The sequence below is a fragment of the Mirounga leonina genome, unplaced genomic scaffold, assembly GCF_011800145.1.
Source record: "Mirounga leonina isolate KUSES-001 unplaced genomic scaffold, KU_Mleo_1.0 Mir_363, whole genome shotgun sequence".
Taxonomy (NCBI): Eukaryota; Metazoa; Chordata; class Mammalia; order Carnivora; family Phocidae; genus Mirounga; species Mirounga leonina.
Window position 1 is genome coordinate 1,160,401 of NW_023270707.1, and position 16,567 is coordinate 1,176,967.

Here is a 16,567-nt window from a genome sequence, read left to right on the forward strand (position 1 = left end):
AAAAACTTATATATGTACAAAAATAAGGGTGAATACAATGAAGGGAAGTAATATGACTGTAAAGATGAAAATTATAAAAGATTTTATAAAAGGAATTGATAAGATAAGAAGTTGGTTGAAAAAAGAAAGAAGAGGTTTAAAAAAAAAAAAGAGAGAGAATGTGATCAGGCAGGTTTTTAGAACAAAGCAAGACACAAGAGATTTAGGGTATATTTTGGTCTGTTAGAAGAAACTGTATCCCAAAAATTTAAAGAGAGAAGAACTTATATATATATATACCAAAAATAAGGTTAACTACTATGAAGGGATAGAATATGACTCTAAAAATGAAAAATAAAAAAGATTTTTTAAAAAAGGGATTGATGAGATGTTGGTTGAAAAAGAGAAAAGAAAAATTAAAAAAAAGAAAATTAAAATAATTAACTTTGAAAGACTAAAGAATCATGGGGAAAAATCCATGAATTCTATGTGCAGTATTCCTCCAGCACTGGAGTTCTGCTGTTTCCACTGATCGGTAAACTCTGTCTTGGCTGGCTATTCTCGCTGATCATCTGGGGGAGGGGCCTGTTGCCGTGGTTCCCAAATGTCTTTGCTGGAGGCGGCATTGCCCCGCCCTTGCCCAGTCCGGGCTAAGTAATCTGCTCGGATTTGCTCTCGGGAGCTTTTGTTCCCTGCAAGCTTTCCGTACAGCTTTGGAGGACGAGAGTGAAAATGGCGGCCTCCCAATCTCCACCCTGGAGGAGCTGAGACCTCGGCCCCGCTCCTCAGTGAGCCCCCAGAGAAAAGCAGTCAATCACTCCCGTCTCCCTGTCTCCGGCCGCACTCCATGCTCACCCCGCCTGTGACCGAGCACTTCTGTCCCTGGCACAGGACACCATGTGGAGTCTCCAAACCCAGCAGATCCTTGTGGTGAGCTCCTGCGCCGCTCCTCCCAGGGGAGGAAGAGGAGTCTCCCTGGATCTGGTGCTTGTTGGGTCCCTGCTGGACGAGCAGTGGCCCGACTGTGCCATAGATCACGGTTTATGGCAACCCCGAGCTGAGAGCCCGCGCCTCGGCTCTGTTTCTGCAGCCGGCTTCCCCGCTCCGATACCTGGGAGCTCTGCCACACTCAGGCACCCCCGGTCTTTCTGTGACCCCGAGGGTCCTGAGACCACACTGTCCCACGAGGGTTCCACCCCCTGCTTAGCCACTGGAGCCATGTCCCTCAGCGGACCCAACTTCTAAAAGTTCTGATTTTGTGCTCCGCGGCTCTATCACTTGCCAGAAGCGGCCTTCGGAGGCCCGCTCCCCCACCGTCTATCCTCCCGAATATCACCTCGGATTCACTTCTCCGCATGTCCTAGCTTCCAGAAAATGATCACTTTCCTGTTCAGAGTTGCTGCTATTCTTTTCTTCAGTCTCCTGTTGAGTTCATACGTGTTTAGAATGGTTTGATCCCTATCCAGCTGAACTCCTGGGACCAGATCAAATTTAGGTCTCCTTCTTCTCTGCCATCTTGCTTCTCCCCCAGCCTTTGCTTTCTTAACTTGACAGTTTTTTTTTAAAGATTTTATTTATTTGAGAGAGAGAGCGCATGCATGCATGTGTGAGCAGAGAGGGGCAGAGGGGGAGGGAGAAAGAATCTGAAGCGGACTCCACACTGAATATAGAGCCCCATGTGGGGCTTAATCCTGGGACCTTGAGATTAAACCAAGATTTGGATCCTTAACTGACTGAGCCAGCCAGGTACCCCATTAACTTGACATTTTTAAAGAGGGCAGATCAATACTCTTCTTTTTGTTTTTGTTTTTAAATTTTGTAGAAAGGCCCCTCATTCTGGGTTTGCCTGGGGTTTCCTCATATTTAGCCTTGGGTTATGTATTTTTTGGCAGAGATACCATTGAGGTGATGCGTCTGTTGATGTACCATGTCAGGAAGTACCTGATGTCCATTCATCCCAATATCGGTGACATTGGCATTGATCTCTTGGTTAAGTAACTTTTTCCACCATAAAGTTACAGGTTTTCTCCTTCTAAATTACAAGTAATTTCTGGGAAGATATTTTGAGACTATGTCAATATCTTGTTTCTAAAATGTTTTCTGACTACTTTAGCCTCCACTGCTGATGTTCTGACTCCATTATTCCTTATGGATTTATTAGTTGGCATTTTGCTGTAAGGAAGAGTTTTCCATTCTCCCATTTACTTATTTAAGTATGAACTCATGGATTCTTACATTTTTCTGTGTGTTATAATCTCTTATTGTCATTTTTTATTTTGAATCCAGATTTTCCCTGCTTTGCCCAGAGGCTGGCCCCGTCATCCTGGTTTGTCTTTTTGCTATGATTCCGTGATGCTTCGACGCACCACCTCATCCTCTTTAGCTCATCTTCTAATTACTCTGCCCCATCCCAGGAATTACTCGTTTCCCCAATGATCCCCTAGGTCACTTTGGTAAGAAAATCGAATGTATCTTTTATGCCCACCCTCACTTTTCCCTTCACCTTTCAGTAACTTGTCCCACGAGTCCCTACTGTGACCATGATTTTCAGCATCAAGGTAGAGGGAGAATTCTGATCAATTTATTTACCTTAAAACTGTTTTGGAATGGTTGTATTACCTTTCTTAGAATTGTTTGCAATTTAAAAGAGGAAACCAGTTAGGAAGCAATATTCAATTTTTAAAAAATAATCATAGGATGTTAGTGGTAAAGGAGATGTTAGATCACAGGGTCACAAACTCACGAACTCAGGACCCTGGCATTTAACGTGAATGTGTGTGTGAAAAGGCCACTGGTGTCAGTGACAGAGAGTGTGGTACAGAATGGGTGGAACTGGAGGGTACAAGTCTACCTAATGACATTTAAATGAAAATAAGTGAATAAATAAAACGCTGGGCAGACCAAGCAAAATTTTGTTTATAATTCTTATTTATCAGGGGGTCTATTGTTAAGGACTTTGGTGTTACAGAAAAGCTAAACTCTGGTGGTTTTAACACTGTACTTAGGGGAACCACTGAGGTACTTTGTGGAACTTTGCTGTGGTCTCAGGAACAGTGGACAGATCCACTTGACCTCCTAAACTTCTGCTTCCTTACTACCCATTTGATGCGATAGCAGTGTGTGAGATTCTGTTTGAAGGAAGGGATCTGTGGATTTAAAATATATATATATTGGAAGATTTATTTATTTATTTTAAAGAGAGAGCACGCGTGCGAGCAGGGGAAGGGGCAGAGGGAGAAGGAGAGAGAGAAACCTGAAACAGACTCCGCGCTGAGCACAGAACCTGATGCAGGGCTCGATCTTAGGACCCTGAGATCATGACCTGAGCCTAAATCAGGAGGCGGCTGCTTACCCGACTGAACCACCCAGGTGCCCCAGGATCTGTGGATTTTAAAACAAGTTTGAAAGGCGCCTGGGTGGTTCAGTTGGTTAAGCAACTGCCTTTAGCTCAGGTCATGATCCTGGAGTCGATCTAGGATCGAGTTCCACATCGGGCTCCCTGCTCAGCAGGGAGTCTGCTTCTAAATTTCTTTTTTTTTTTAAAGATTTTATTTATGTATTTGACAGAGAGAGACAGCGAGAGAGGGAACACAAGCAGGGGGAGTGGGAGAGGGAGAAGCAGGCTCCCCACTGAGCAAGGAGCCTGATGTGGGGCTCCATCCCAGGACCCTGAGATCATGACCTGAGCCAAACGCAGATGCTTAAGGGCTGAGCCACCCAGGCGCCCTGAGGGATTCTGCTTCTCCCTCTGGCCCTCCCCCCTCTCATGCTCTCTCTCTCTCATTCTCTCTCTGTCTCTCAAATAAATAAAAATCTTAAAAAAATAAATATAAGTAAAACAAGTTTGAAAACCACTGAGGCAGACCAGCTCCCTCATCTTGCTGATAAGTAAACTGAGGCTGTCTGGGGATAACCAGCATTGCCACAGTTGTTAGTGGCAGAGTTAAGGCAAAAACCCTGGCCTTCCAATACGTGGTCCAATCCCTTTTCCCTACACAAAGCCATTTCATCTAAAGGTGGAAAATCAGGTACCAGTGGAGTGGGTTGTCCTAGTGTCATATAGCATACACAATCAGTTACCTCTGAGTGAAGATGTCCTGGTTGACAGGAAGTAGACAGCCCTCCATGCTCTGAAGACAAATATCCATCTTGATTCTATAGCTTTACAATTTGAACATGTATGTGAGTGAATATTTGGGTAGAACTAGGTGATCAGACACTTTCGTTGCTGATTGGCATATTATAATGATACTTTATAAGGAAAATTTTTTTTTAAGATTTTATTTTTAAGTAATTTCTACACGGAACATGGGGCTTGAACTCACAAGCCTGAGATCAAGAGTCATATGCTCCACTGACTGAGGCAGCCAGACCCCAGGAAATATTATTTCCAATAAATATATCAGTAAATTTTTCAAGTGTAATTCTTAAAACTGCTAGAAGTGTTTTTCTTAATTGACAGAATATCAAGGAACTTTTCCATTTCCATTCTCATGAAATCATCCTTTTACTATCATAAAGTTTTTTATTTCTCCAGTTAAAATTCACGTATTTTATTTTATTTATTTATTTATTTATTTTTAAAAGATTTTATTTATTTATTTGACAGAGAGAGACACAGCGAGAGAGGGAACACAAGCAGGGGGAGTGGGAGAGGGAGAGCAGGCTTCCCGCTGAGCAGGGAGCCCGATGTGGGTCTTGATCCCAGGACCTGGGGTCATGACCTGAGCCGAAGGCAGACACTTAACGACTGAGCCACCCAGGTGCCCCAAAATTCACGTATTTTAAAGAAAAATAAGCTCTATTATAAATAATTATATAGACCCTATAAATCACTTGAATACAGCTGTTTTAATCATGTTGTGATCTATTAAAGTCTCTAGTTTTATTACAGTATAACAATTAACAGCTGGCCAACTTGCCTAAGTAATTCCGTTTTTAAATTTTTAGACTGTCTACACAAAATATAAAACTGGAGTAATTATCTGAGTACTCTTTCAAGGCCAGTTCAAAATTCCTATGTCTCTTTTGTCTTTCATACAAAAGTGAACTTTGTCTTCAATCACCCACTTCACTTTCTCTTGTGTAGTAAAGGTAGAAATAATATTTTTAAGAGGAAGGTATATTTGGAGCGCCTAGGTGGCTCAGTTGTTGGGCGTCTGCCTTCGGTCAGGTCATGATCTCAGGGTCCTGGGATTGAGCCCCACATGGGGCTCTCTGCTCAGCAGGGAGCCTGCTTCTCCCTCTCCCACTCCCCCTGCTTGTGTTCCCTCTCTTGCTGTGTCTCTGTCAAATAAATAAATAAAATCTTTAAAAAAAAAAAGCAAAAGAGGAAGGTAATTCAAAATGTATGTTAAGTGTTAACATATGATTTAAAGAGGACAGGGACCCAGGCAGCATTCACCCTAAAGTCCTTACAAACTCGATTTAAAATATTGCCCATTTAAAATCTAGGTCCAAATGTGCTTCTGTCCAGATTAGATTGCTCTTGAAAGAGGCATTACTTTAACCTTTTGTGGATTATTTTCTGATATTTTAGACTGTACCATTCCTTTCACTCTTTTTTCTGTCATCTTTCCTTTTAGGAGAAAGGAGGTTTTTTAATGTTTTGTATTTTTTTTTTCCTTGAAAGGAAATACTAGACAGAATGAGTGAAAGTGCAAAGAATCATATATTATTACTGAGCCTGAAATGAATTATATTAGCATCAGTGTCTACTTTTTAATAAATTACGGTCCATATAGGCCTTATTATAACTTCTTAACTCATGGATTCTTACATTCTAATTATTGTTTGGATTATTTCCCCTCATCCAATAATTTATCCTTGGATTTGTCAGTTTACTAAGCTATTTTATTATTTGACATGTTAGATTTCCCCTGTTGTTAACCCCACAGGGCTATATGAATATTTATTCTACTTCATGGAGAAACAGTTATTAAGTGTTCACAGGGTTCAGGGACATTTTTCAGTTGTTTGTTATCTGTTTCCTCTTCCTTCCCTTTCCTTTTCCATTTTGAAATTGTTTTCACCTTTTACCCATAAGAAGAGGTGGGTTGTAGGGGGTAGACTTTATAAAATATAATGCCTGTTTCACAGGGCCATTGGGAGAAGTAAATAAAACCATAGCTAGGGGGCTCGTAGCACAATGCATGACATCCAGTATTTACTTTTACTTTTCTGTCCTTTCAAGAATCTTAGTTTGGCAAGCTTGATAGGTCATCAGAACTGCTGTGCTGGACAGAATTTTCCTTTCAGTAAAATGAGAGCCTAGGAGTAACTAAGCATGGCTCTTGTAGGATTTCCATTTAAATTACAATGGATAAGTTAATAGTTTTGCCAAAGCTGGAAGCAAGACAGTGTAGTGTGATGGGAGGAGCCTTGGTCTTAGGACAGAGGACTAGGGCTCAGTCACTAACTTGCCAGGTGACCTTAGTCACCTTGCTTTGGGGCTTCAGTTTCTTCAACTGCATAAGGATGTGGATGATTCCCAGGGCACTTTTGATTCTAGAACCTGATGGTTCTACTAATGCAGCATTTTTAGAAATGGATTTATCTGTGTGATGGAAAAAGACTTGGACAACGTACAGCCACATGGTCCTGCTGGTTATTCCTGAGTGCTGGGACCAAGGATGGCCTTGTTGCCTGCCTGCCTGCCTGCCTTCCTTCCTTTCTTTTTACCTTCTTCCCTCTCTCCTTCCTCCCTTCCTTTTCTCCCTCCTTCCCTCTTTCTTTCCTTCCCTGTCCATTTCTTCTTTTAGTAATTATTTATAGCTCCTTCCATGAGCTAGGCCTTCTAGCTAAGCCCTGGGATCCAAGAGTGAACAAAATGTCAGTCCTGCGTTCACGGAGCTTACAGTCAGTCTCTCCCCCCTCCCCCGCAGATATATGAATATATATATTTTTCTCCTTTCCTGAAAAGTGTCAAACATATAGAGAACCTGAAGGAAGAGTTCCTTGAACATCTGTATCCCCTAGATTCATGCATTATTAACATTTTTTGTTCCCTCCTCTATCTCTGTGTATATATGTGTGTGTGTATTATCATTTAAAAGTTGCAGACACCATGCTTCACCTCTATGCAATTTAACATGCATCTCCAAGAATTAGTATACTCTCATAAATAACCATAATACCATCATCATACCTAACTTACCTAACCCCCCAAATTATCACCAATTTTATAGAATTATATGATGTCCATTCCATATTCAGATTTCCTTAATTATCCCAAAATATGTCTTTCATCGTCTTTCCCTTCAGATTCCAGTTCAACAGTCAAAGTTCACATATTACATTTGGTTTTTAAGTCTCCATAGTCCCTTTTTTTTTTTTTTAAAGATTTTATTTATTTATTTTAACGAGAGAGACACAGCGAGACAGTGAACACAAGCAGGGGGCGTGGGAGAGGGAGAAGCAGGCTTCCCGCGGAGCAGGGAGCCCGAGGTGGGGCTCAATCCCAGGACCCCGGGATCATGACCTGAGACAAAGGCAGATGCTTAACGACTGAGCCACCCAGGTGCCCCTGTAGTCCCTTTTAATAAAAAACTATTCCTCCACCTTTTTAAAAAATTTTATTATGTTATGTTAGTCACCATACAATACATCATTAGTTTTTGATGTGGAGATCCACGATCCATTGTTTTCGTATAACACCCAGTGCTCCATGCAGTACGTGCCCTCCTTAATACCCATCACGGGGCTAAGTGAGTGAGTGAGATAGAGCACAAGCAGGGTGAAAGGCAGAGGGAGAAGCAGTCTCCCCACTGAGCAGGGAGCCCGATGCAGAACTTGATCCTGGGACTCTGGGATCATGACCTGAGCCAAAGGCAGACGCTTTACCGACTAAGCCACCCAGGCGCCCCTCCTTAGCATTTTTAAAAAGAAGGGTTCATTTTGACTACCCCTCATTCTTCCCACCCTTCTCAATCCCACCCAGGGTTAAATGCCACTAGTGTTCTGTGCCAGGTGTCCTCATCTGAGAAATTTGAACCATCTCTACCTTGAAGCATTGTTGTGAGAATTGGAGATTAATAGTAAGACAGGTAAAGGGCATAGGGCAGAGTCTGCTGTGTTACTATATGCTCGATACATCACCACTGTCATTCTTATTGTTGTGGTATTTGCCAAAATGAGAGAAAAAGAGTTGAACTTGAAAAGAGACAGGGCAGAAGAAAGAAAGTAGAGAAGAATATTCAGTTTCTACATGGTTACTTCAAACAACTTTCCAACAGTGTTTTGTGCTTATGTGGTGACCTCAGTAAATGTTCCCCTGCGACAGTGGTATGACACAGTCATCATTAACATTTTTGCAGCCCTTTACAGTTTACAAAGCACATCCACGTTCATTATCATGTTGGATACACACCGTCTTTCATGGAGGTAGATGTGTTTCCTGCTTCGCCCAAGGACACAGAGGAACCAGTGGGGGAACTCAAATTAGGAGTTCTGATTGCACAACAGACTTCTTTTGCTGAAAATGTGCAGCCTGGCACAGACACCAAATGTCTCCTTTCTAAATTCCTGACCACGGGAGTCTTTCCTTATGGTGTAGGTTACTGAAATGCTTAGTTAAAGCTCCCTGAGTCTATTTCAGACTTGCAGCTCCTCAAGCTGCATTGGGTGACATTTTCTGTACTGTCATGTGTTGTCAGTCAGCCAGAAGGCTTCCGTTATTTCTTTCTCTCTGCTCTCACAGAGAGAAGTACTGGGTAATGAACCTGAATTAACACCGTCACATGCATATTAAAATGCATTCAAATCCCTTAGCTGGACTAACTTCCTTGCTCAAATCGTATAGCATTGGACAGACTAAAAAACACCCAAAGGTTGGCCCTTGTTCTTTGAAGGAGATAGATTTGGTATTTCTCAATGTTGACATTGAATTTTTTTTGTCTGGTCATGTTTAGCTCTTTTTTGAGAAAGGAAAGTATTGCTATTTTAAACAAAAACAGACAATCTTTGGGGCACCTGGGTGGCTCAGTCGGTTAAGCGACTGCCTTCGGCTCAGGTCATGATCCTGGAGTCCCAGGATTGAGTCCCGCATCGGGCTCCCTGCTCAGCGGGGAGTCTGCTTCTCCCTTTGACCCTCCTCCCTCTCATGCTCTCTGTCTCTCTCTCATTGTCTCTCTTGCAAATAAATAAAATCTTAAAAAAAATAATAAATAAATAAAAATTAAAAAAAATAAAAAACAGACAATCTTTGGTTTATCAAACTAGTAGTGTGACATAAATCATTTTAGAGGAGATGAGGTTTTTTTTTCATTTACTTCAAGATTTTTTCTAGTTTCTTTTGTGATTTCTTCTTTGTACCATGAGATACTTAGATCTGTGTTTTTTTTTTTTTTAAGATTTTGTTTATTTGACAGAGAGAGAGCAAGAGCAGGAACAGAAGCAGGGGGAGTGGCAGAGGGAGAAGCAGGCTTCCTGCCGAGCAGGGAGCCTGATGTGGGACTTGATCCCAGGACCCTGAGACCATGACCTGAGCTGAAGGCAGACACTTAACGACTGAGCCACCCAGGCGCCCTAGATCTGTATTTCTTAAGTTGCGAATATTTCTGATTTCCTAGTTATCTTTTTGGCAATGGGACCTGTATTTCTACTATGTTTTAGTATCTGTGATGTCCAGGGAGCAGGGTTTTTTTTTGTTTTTTTTTTTAAATGTAGGCTCCACACTCAGCATAGAGCCCAATGTGGGGCTTGAACTCATGACCCTGTGATCAAGACCTGAGCTAAGATCAAGAGTCGGATGCTCCGGCGCCTGGGTGGCTCCGTCGTTAAGCGTCTCCCTTCGGCACAGGTCATGATCCCAGGTCCTGGGATCAAGTCCCACATCGGGCTCCCTGATCAGCGGGAAGCCTGCTTCTCCCTCTCCCACTCTCCCTGCTTGTGTTCCTGCTCTTGCTATCTCTCTCTGTGTCAAATAAATAAATAAAATCTTAAAAAAAAAAAAAAAGTCGGGTGCTCAACCAACTGAGCCACCCAGGTGCCCCCAGGGATCAGATTCTGTGTGATTTCGGTCATGTGAAAGTTGCTGAGATGTGCTTTGCTATCCAGGTTATGTCAATTTTATAAATACTCCAGGTACACTTGAAGAAAGAAATGTTTTCTGTAGTTGTTACTGGGAATGTTCCTTGTACATCAGTTACAGCAGGTTTGTTAATCTCTTTCAAACCATCTGTATTTTTTACCAACTTACTTATTTTGACTGTTGGCCCACTCTATTATTTACTGAAAGAGGGGTGTTTAAATCTCTCACTAAATGTGTGTATGGATTCATTTCTTTCTTCAGTTTTTGCTGTATATATTTTGATGCAAAGTTATTAGGTGAATACAAATTTAGAATTGATCTATCTTCTGGTGAATGTAACCTTTTTCTCACCAATTTATCTCGACTGGTGCTTTCCTACTTTGATATTACTACATCTGTACCATCTTTCTTCTGGTTAATATTTGCATCCTCTTTATCTTCCTTTTCCTTTTTCTATCCAATTGCTCTCAATCTTTTTAAATATTTTACGTGTGTCTCTTTTAATATTCTACCATCTTTCCCTTATATATTTTTGCTGATGATTTGAACTTAAATTATAGACATTGTGCTGTTCAAACTAATTTTTATCATATATCCCTCCCAGATAATTCCCTAATATCATCTAGTACTCAGCTGATACTCAAATACTACCAGTTGCCCGTAAGGTGATTTTTATAACTGTGTGCGTCATTGCATTTGACTGTGTTGTGTTGCTCCTAGTCTTTTTAAAATCTAGAATAAGCTAACTTAATTGATACACTGTCGTATCAATAGTGACTGACTATAAAGGAAATGACACAGATATTTTATTTTTTTTCTTTTTTGATTGTGTATCATACTTAAAAAGGTTGAAAAAAAAACACACAAGGATTCCAAGGAAACTGTCAACAATCAGTAGGATCCAAGTGGTACCTGCAGGAGGAATATATAGGACTTTTAAGACTATGTCATTGATTTGAAACAGATATTTTAAAAATCACTCTTAAGCTATGTATAAGAAATACAGTCAGTACATCTTGTTTGTTACAATTATCTGACATCCAGAAAGTAGAAGTAAGAAAAAAACACGTGCTTTTATATCTGCCGTCAATTGTGAGCATGACTGCCTTCTTGATATATTTATCTATTTCTATCTACCTACCTATTTGTCAGCATTTTTTATATGGTTGAGACTATTCTGTATAGAATTTTGCCTTTAGTGTAGGCAATTTTATATCACATTTTGTACCTTCTTATTCTTTAAAATTAATATAATTATAATTTTTAATGGGTGCATAATGTGCTGTTAAGTGAATGTTTCTTGATTTTGCAGTCATCTCCTGTTGAATGTTTAGATTTTTTCCAGTTGTTTTTAATTGTTAATAATAATATCATAAACATATTTTTGAAGAAATTTTAGCCTGTTTTACATTATATCCTCATTTTAGAGGCTGAGATTATTCTGAGGTAGTCTCATTATAGAGAAGTAAAATTTCTGAGTCTAAAGGCATAACCTCTTTTAAGGCCTTCCAGAAAAGTGTTGCAAATTTTAAAAATCCGAAAGCTTACTGCATTGGAATGGATGTCCTGTTCAAAGGGGACACAGACTAGACTCCCTAGAAGTGAGGGCATTGGCATGTGACTTGGCATAGACCAATCAAATTGGCCCCTTCCCCACACTTTGAGGATGAAGTTATTTATGCAAGGAAGCAGGCCCAACAGAGAATCAATCTGGAGGCAGCATATGATGTACGGTGCTGAGATGGTAGTTCAAGCCATGAGGTCCAGCATGCGATGGTGTTGGCAGCAGTGTCCTTAGCAGCAGGACTCAGACATGATCTTGGCTCTGGCCCTGACCAATGTCTAGTGTCTCTTATTCTTTACCATTTGCTGAGCCTGGTTGACCAGTCTTTCCTGATCTATGTTAATCCCAATATCCTTTAATAAATTATTAAAACCAACCAGAGTTGGATTCTACTGCATACAAAAAAGAACTTGACCAGATTTCCATGCAGGGATTCTGCCCCTGTGTAGCAGGACCTATTTTAAACAGCAGGAGAATCAGCATGCACAATGGGAGATCTGAGACAGTAGAGAGGGCTCAGTAAGGTAACCTACCAGGACTAGGAGTTGGGAAAGTCTGGTTGAATGAACTGGGGCGGGGGGAGGGGGGAGTACAGTATTGGAAGCTGATGGTGAGATCAGCTTCTTTAGAAGGTAATATCAATCATTCATGGACTCTGGATCTGGTTGTCAACAGAGTGATTCAGGAGTCCAGCCATTGGAAATGTGACTCCAGAAACCAGGTCTAAGAAGGTGACGAAAAGTTAAGCCACTAAATGTCTGGCAAGCCACGCAGCCTTGGTTGGGGCTGATTGTGGGTGTGAGGCTGTAGATAGGATAGAGGGGCAGGAGCGGAGGATGTTGTATAGACTTGAGGTGGAAGATTACAATCATCATGGAAAGGCCATGCAACCACTTTTGGAAATTCTCTTTGGCAATTCGGAACCAGTTTTCAAGTAATACTACCAACGTAACCTCATTACATACAAAGTCTGCTTTGTGTCTGACCAAAACTTGTGTTGCCCTGGCTGGATCACCTTTGCCATGGGAATGGGCTTGGGGTAGATTTAGGCCACTTCAAAAATGCAGAGAACATAGGTTGTAACCACTGAGGTACCTAAAAAGCAATCTTTAGAATAACTATTTATTTAGCCTTTATAGTTTTCCAAAGTTATACCAGTGCTTCGAATCAACTGTCTCCTTTAAATCTCTCAACAACCCTGAAAGGTAGGAATTAGTAACCCTGTTTTCCAGATGAAAGCACAGGCTGAGAAGTTAATTACCAGATAAGATAGCAAATGAGTAGTAAAGCAAGAATTCAAACCCAGATCTGGTTCACTCTAAAACGTGCTCTTTCTTTAGGCAGCACTTAAGGAGGGTCCAGAAAGACTTGAAACAATTTCAGTGTTACTGTTGTCTCCTCCGGAGACTGCTTTAAAAGGAACAGTACACATCTGACTCTATAAATTTGGGATTTTAAAAATCACTCTTAACATAGATGGAAGTCCATTTGCAAAACAACCAATAGAATTCTGCCCAAATGTGGTGAAATCTTTGATTCAGGGCTTAAAAAACAGTAAAAAGTAACAAACAGTAGATCTGAATACAACTGGAGTAATAAAACATCTTCACTGATTTTCATACTCAGCAAAAGTGTTTTTTTTTTTTTAAAGATTTTATTTATTTATTTGAGACAGAGAGAATGAGAGAGAGAGAGCACATGAGAGGGGGGAGGGTGAGAGGGAGAAGCAGACTCCCTGCCGAGCAGGGAGCCCGATGTGGGACTCGATCCCGGGACTCCAGGATCATGACCTGAGCCAAAGGCAGTCGCTTAACCAACTGAGCCACCCAGGCGCCCTTTTTTTTTTTTTTAAAGATTTTATTTTTAAGCAATCTCCATACCCAACGTGGGGCTTGAACCCACAACCCCGAGATCAAGAGTCAGAAGCCCCACTGACTGAGCCAACCAGGCGCCCCTGTACTAATTCAAAGACACATTGAAAAGTTAGCCTAGCTTGTGTGACCCCGACTGAAGATTGTCTCTGCATGAGCATGCACCTTTCTGCCAGGGTACCGAAGAGCTAGCCCACTTGTGAAGGGGTTCATTTCTGGGCATTTCTTAATGTATATTTGTCACTGCACACACACATAATAGCTAGAAATGTAACACTCTAGAATTCATTTGGCTAACAGCAGGCCTGTCTTCAGACGGACACTAATGCTAAGCAGTGATATCTTCCATGCTGTTTCTTTCTTGCTACACTTATTTCAGAAACATCCCAGCTTCCAGCCAGACAGTCCTAGACTGGCCCTGCACAGCAAGCAAAATAAACCTGTTTTGTAAAAACCACTCCTTTGATTTGTCCCAGCCTTGGACTCTGCTTAGTTAGGGGCACTGATCATGAGGCATGTCATCTTGGGCCATCCTGGTGGGGTGAGGAGTAGGCCACCCGTGGCTTCCCAGCTGCACTGCTTGGGGAGCAAAGGATTCAGAGCAAAAGACTTTTAAAAATATAATAATAATAAAAAAAAGAGAACAGAAGGGAGAAGACCTCTTTGAAAATCCTTACTCTCTCTGACTATCTCCATTTCATTAGTGTTGGCCTGACAATGTGGAAATTTTCTTTTTACTTTGATATCTGTCTAACCCTTGAGTTTAAAATTGCGGTAAGCCATCCATCAAGGTTAGCTAAAACAAAGTTGGAACTGGGGATCACCACCTCGTCCTTTAGCTGTTGTACATTTTCATGTTCATCCTTTGAAAAGTAAGACCACAATATATTTTATTTACTTGAGAGCAAGAAAAAGAGCACAAGCAGGGGAGAGGCAGAGGCAGGCTCCCCACTGAACAGGGAGCCTGATGGAGGGGCTCAATCCCAGGACCCTGGGATCATGACCTGAGCCAAAGGCAGACGCTAATCAACTGAGCCACCCAGACACCCCAACAGCATATTGTTTTTATTATTCAAGATCCCCTTGGTTACTGACAACCAAAATCCAAATTGAATTTGTTTAGGAAAAAGGGAGGAATTTATTAGGGGGATATTAGAATATTGTAAGTAACCAAAGGTGTGGTAAAAAGTCAATCTATGGGAAAGACAAGGAAATAGCCAGAAATTTAACACAAAGTAAAATAAAACCAGACCCAGGGAGCAAACTGCTATTAGTATTCTTTTCATCTGTACTCTTCCTGGTTGTTCAGGTCATTCTCTCATTGTAGGTATTGACTTTCACATATTGTGGCTAAAACACCAAAGAGTCAGTACTTTATTTCTTAATTCCAGACAGAAAAGTCTTGTGGAAGGCCCTGATTATCCTGGCCTCAGACAGGGGCACCAGCCTGGTTCAATCAATTGTGTCAATGGCCTGGGGCCATCTAAAAACATGGCAACATGGCAGCCCAATCTCTTTGAACCACATAAGGAATATGGAATGGAGCAGTTACAAGAAGGGAGTTTCTTGGAAGGAAGAAGGGGTTCTAGTCAAACAAAATAGCAGACACCCATTATAAATATATATAATATACTTGCACACAGACCTGAGAAATGGTTCTTATCTGGTGTTGGCCATTTGCCAACCAGACTCTTGATAAAAGTCAGAAATCAATATGATATGTATATATGGCAAGAACTATAGGATTCATTCATTCATTCATTCAAACTTGGGACTCCAAAGAAGACAAAATATATTAAGAATAACTGGATCCACACTCTAATGAAAATCAAATACATAGTAGTTTACACTCCTATTTACCCTTGTCATTGTGGAAGAGGACCAAGAACTGCGAGTTCTTATATTCACCTCTAGTTCCTCCTTCTGAAAGCAGTGACCACTACAAAATTATGTAGCTAAGGGAATTTTCTTTTTTCTTTCTTTTTTTTTTTTTAAAGATTTTATTTATTTATTTGAGAGAGAGAGAGCGAGAGCAGGAACACAAGCAGGGGGAGTGGGAGAGGGAGAAGCAGGCTTCCTGCCGAGCAGGGAGCCCGATGCGGGACTCGATCCCAGGACCCTGGGACCATGACCTGAGCCGGAGGCAGACGCTTAACGACTGAGCCACCCAGGCGCCCTGCTAAGGGAATTTTCTATGCTTGTTTGAACTGGATTCTCTTCTGCATGCTCTCCATTGTTTTTGTCTTATCTGGTTTGGTCTAAGCTAAGGTGTCCCACTTTTTATCTTGGAGCTCTTACCTCTGTGTATATTGCCTCTGCTGATCCGCTGGAATGGCTGTGTTCACCATGGCCCCCTGACCTGAGTGAGTTCTGTAGGCACCTTCTTGGGTTACTCTCTCTCCAGGGGCTGATGGTAGGTGGAATGTTCAAAGCCCCTTGGCAGGATGAATCCTCTCTTGACTGTTGTCTGAAGAGCATATAGGGAGATTGTTCCTTTACTAAACTCCATAGTGTTGTGTTATGTAAGATCATGAAACACTCCTTCTCTCCACCATCCATCTCACCTGACTCCCTGACATGATATATTGCCAGCAACTTAGATTTACTGTTCATTAATTCATGCCTAACATGCACTGGCTTATGCTAAGTGTTATTGAATGTCTAAAAATAGGCACAGAGCCTGGAAGTGAGAAGTGAAAATTGCAGAATAGTTGGGTGGGAAAAAAATGATGGGACACATAGAGGCCTTTTGATACTTTTCCCTGTGGTTATCTTTTATAGGTTAAATAAGATTAATATTCTTGGTGAACCAAGGACAATTAGCCACTTTAGATGTTTTATTTCTTCTTAGCCTGCTCCAAAATCTGTTTTATTTATTTAATTTAACAGGACATTGCCTTGATTGGGGTCATTCAGATAAGATGCTTTGCTTTACATGTTTGCAATCATGTTTGCATGTTTGCATTTCTGAAGTTTTGCATTTCAAATCAGGCAACTAGTTTCAGCAAATACACTTTCATGTACATTCGTCATGAAACCATATTAAAACCAACCCCCAAAATGGTCTTTAGAAGTGAAAGCCATTTTCTATTTATAGGGAGAATTTGGGGGGAAACAGGGAGG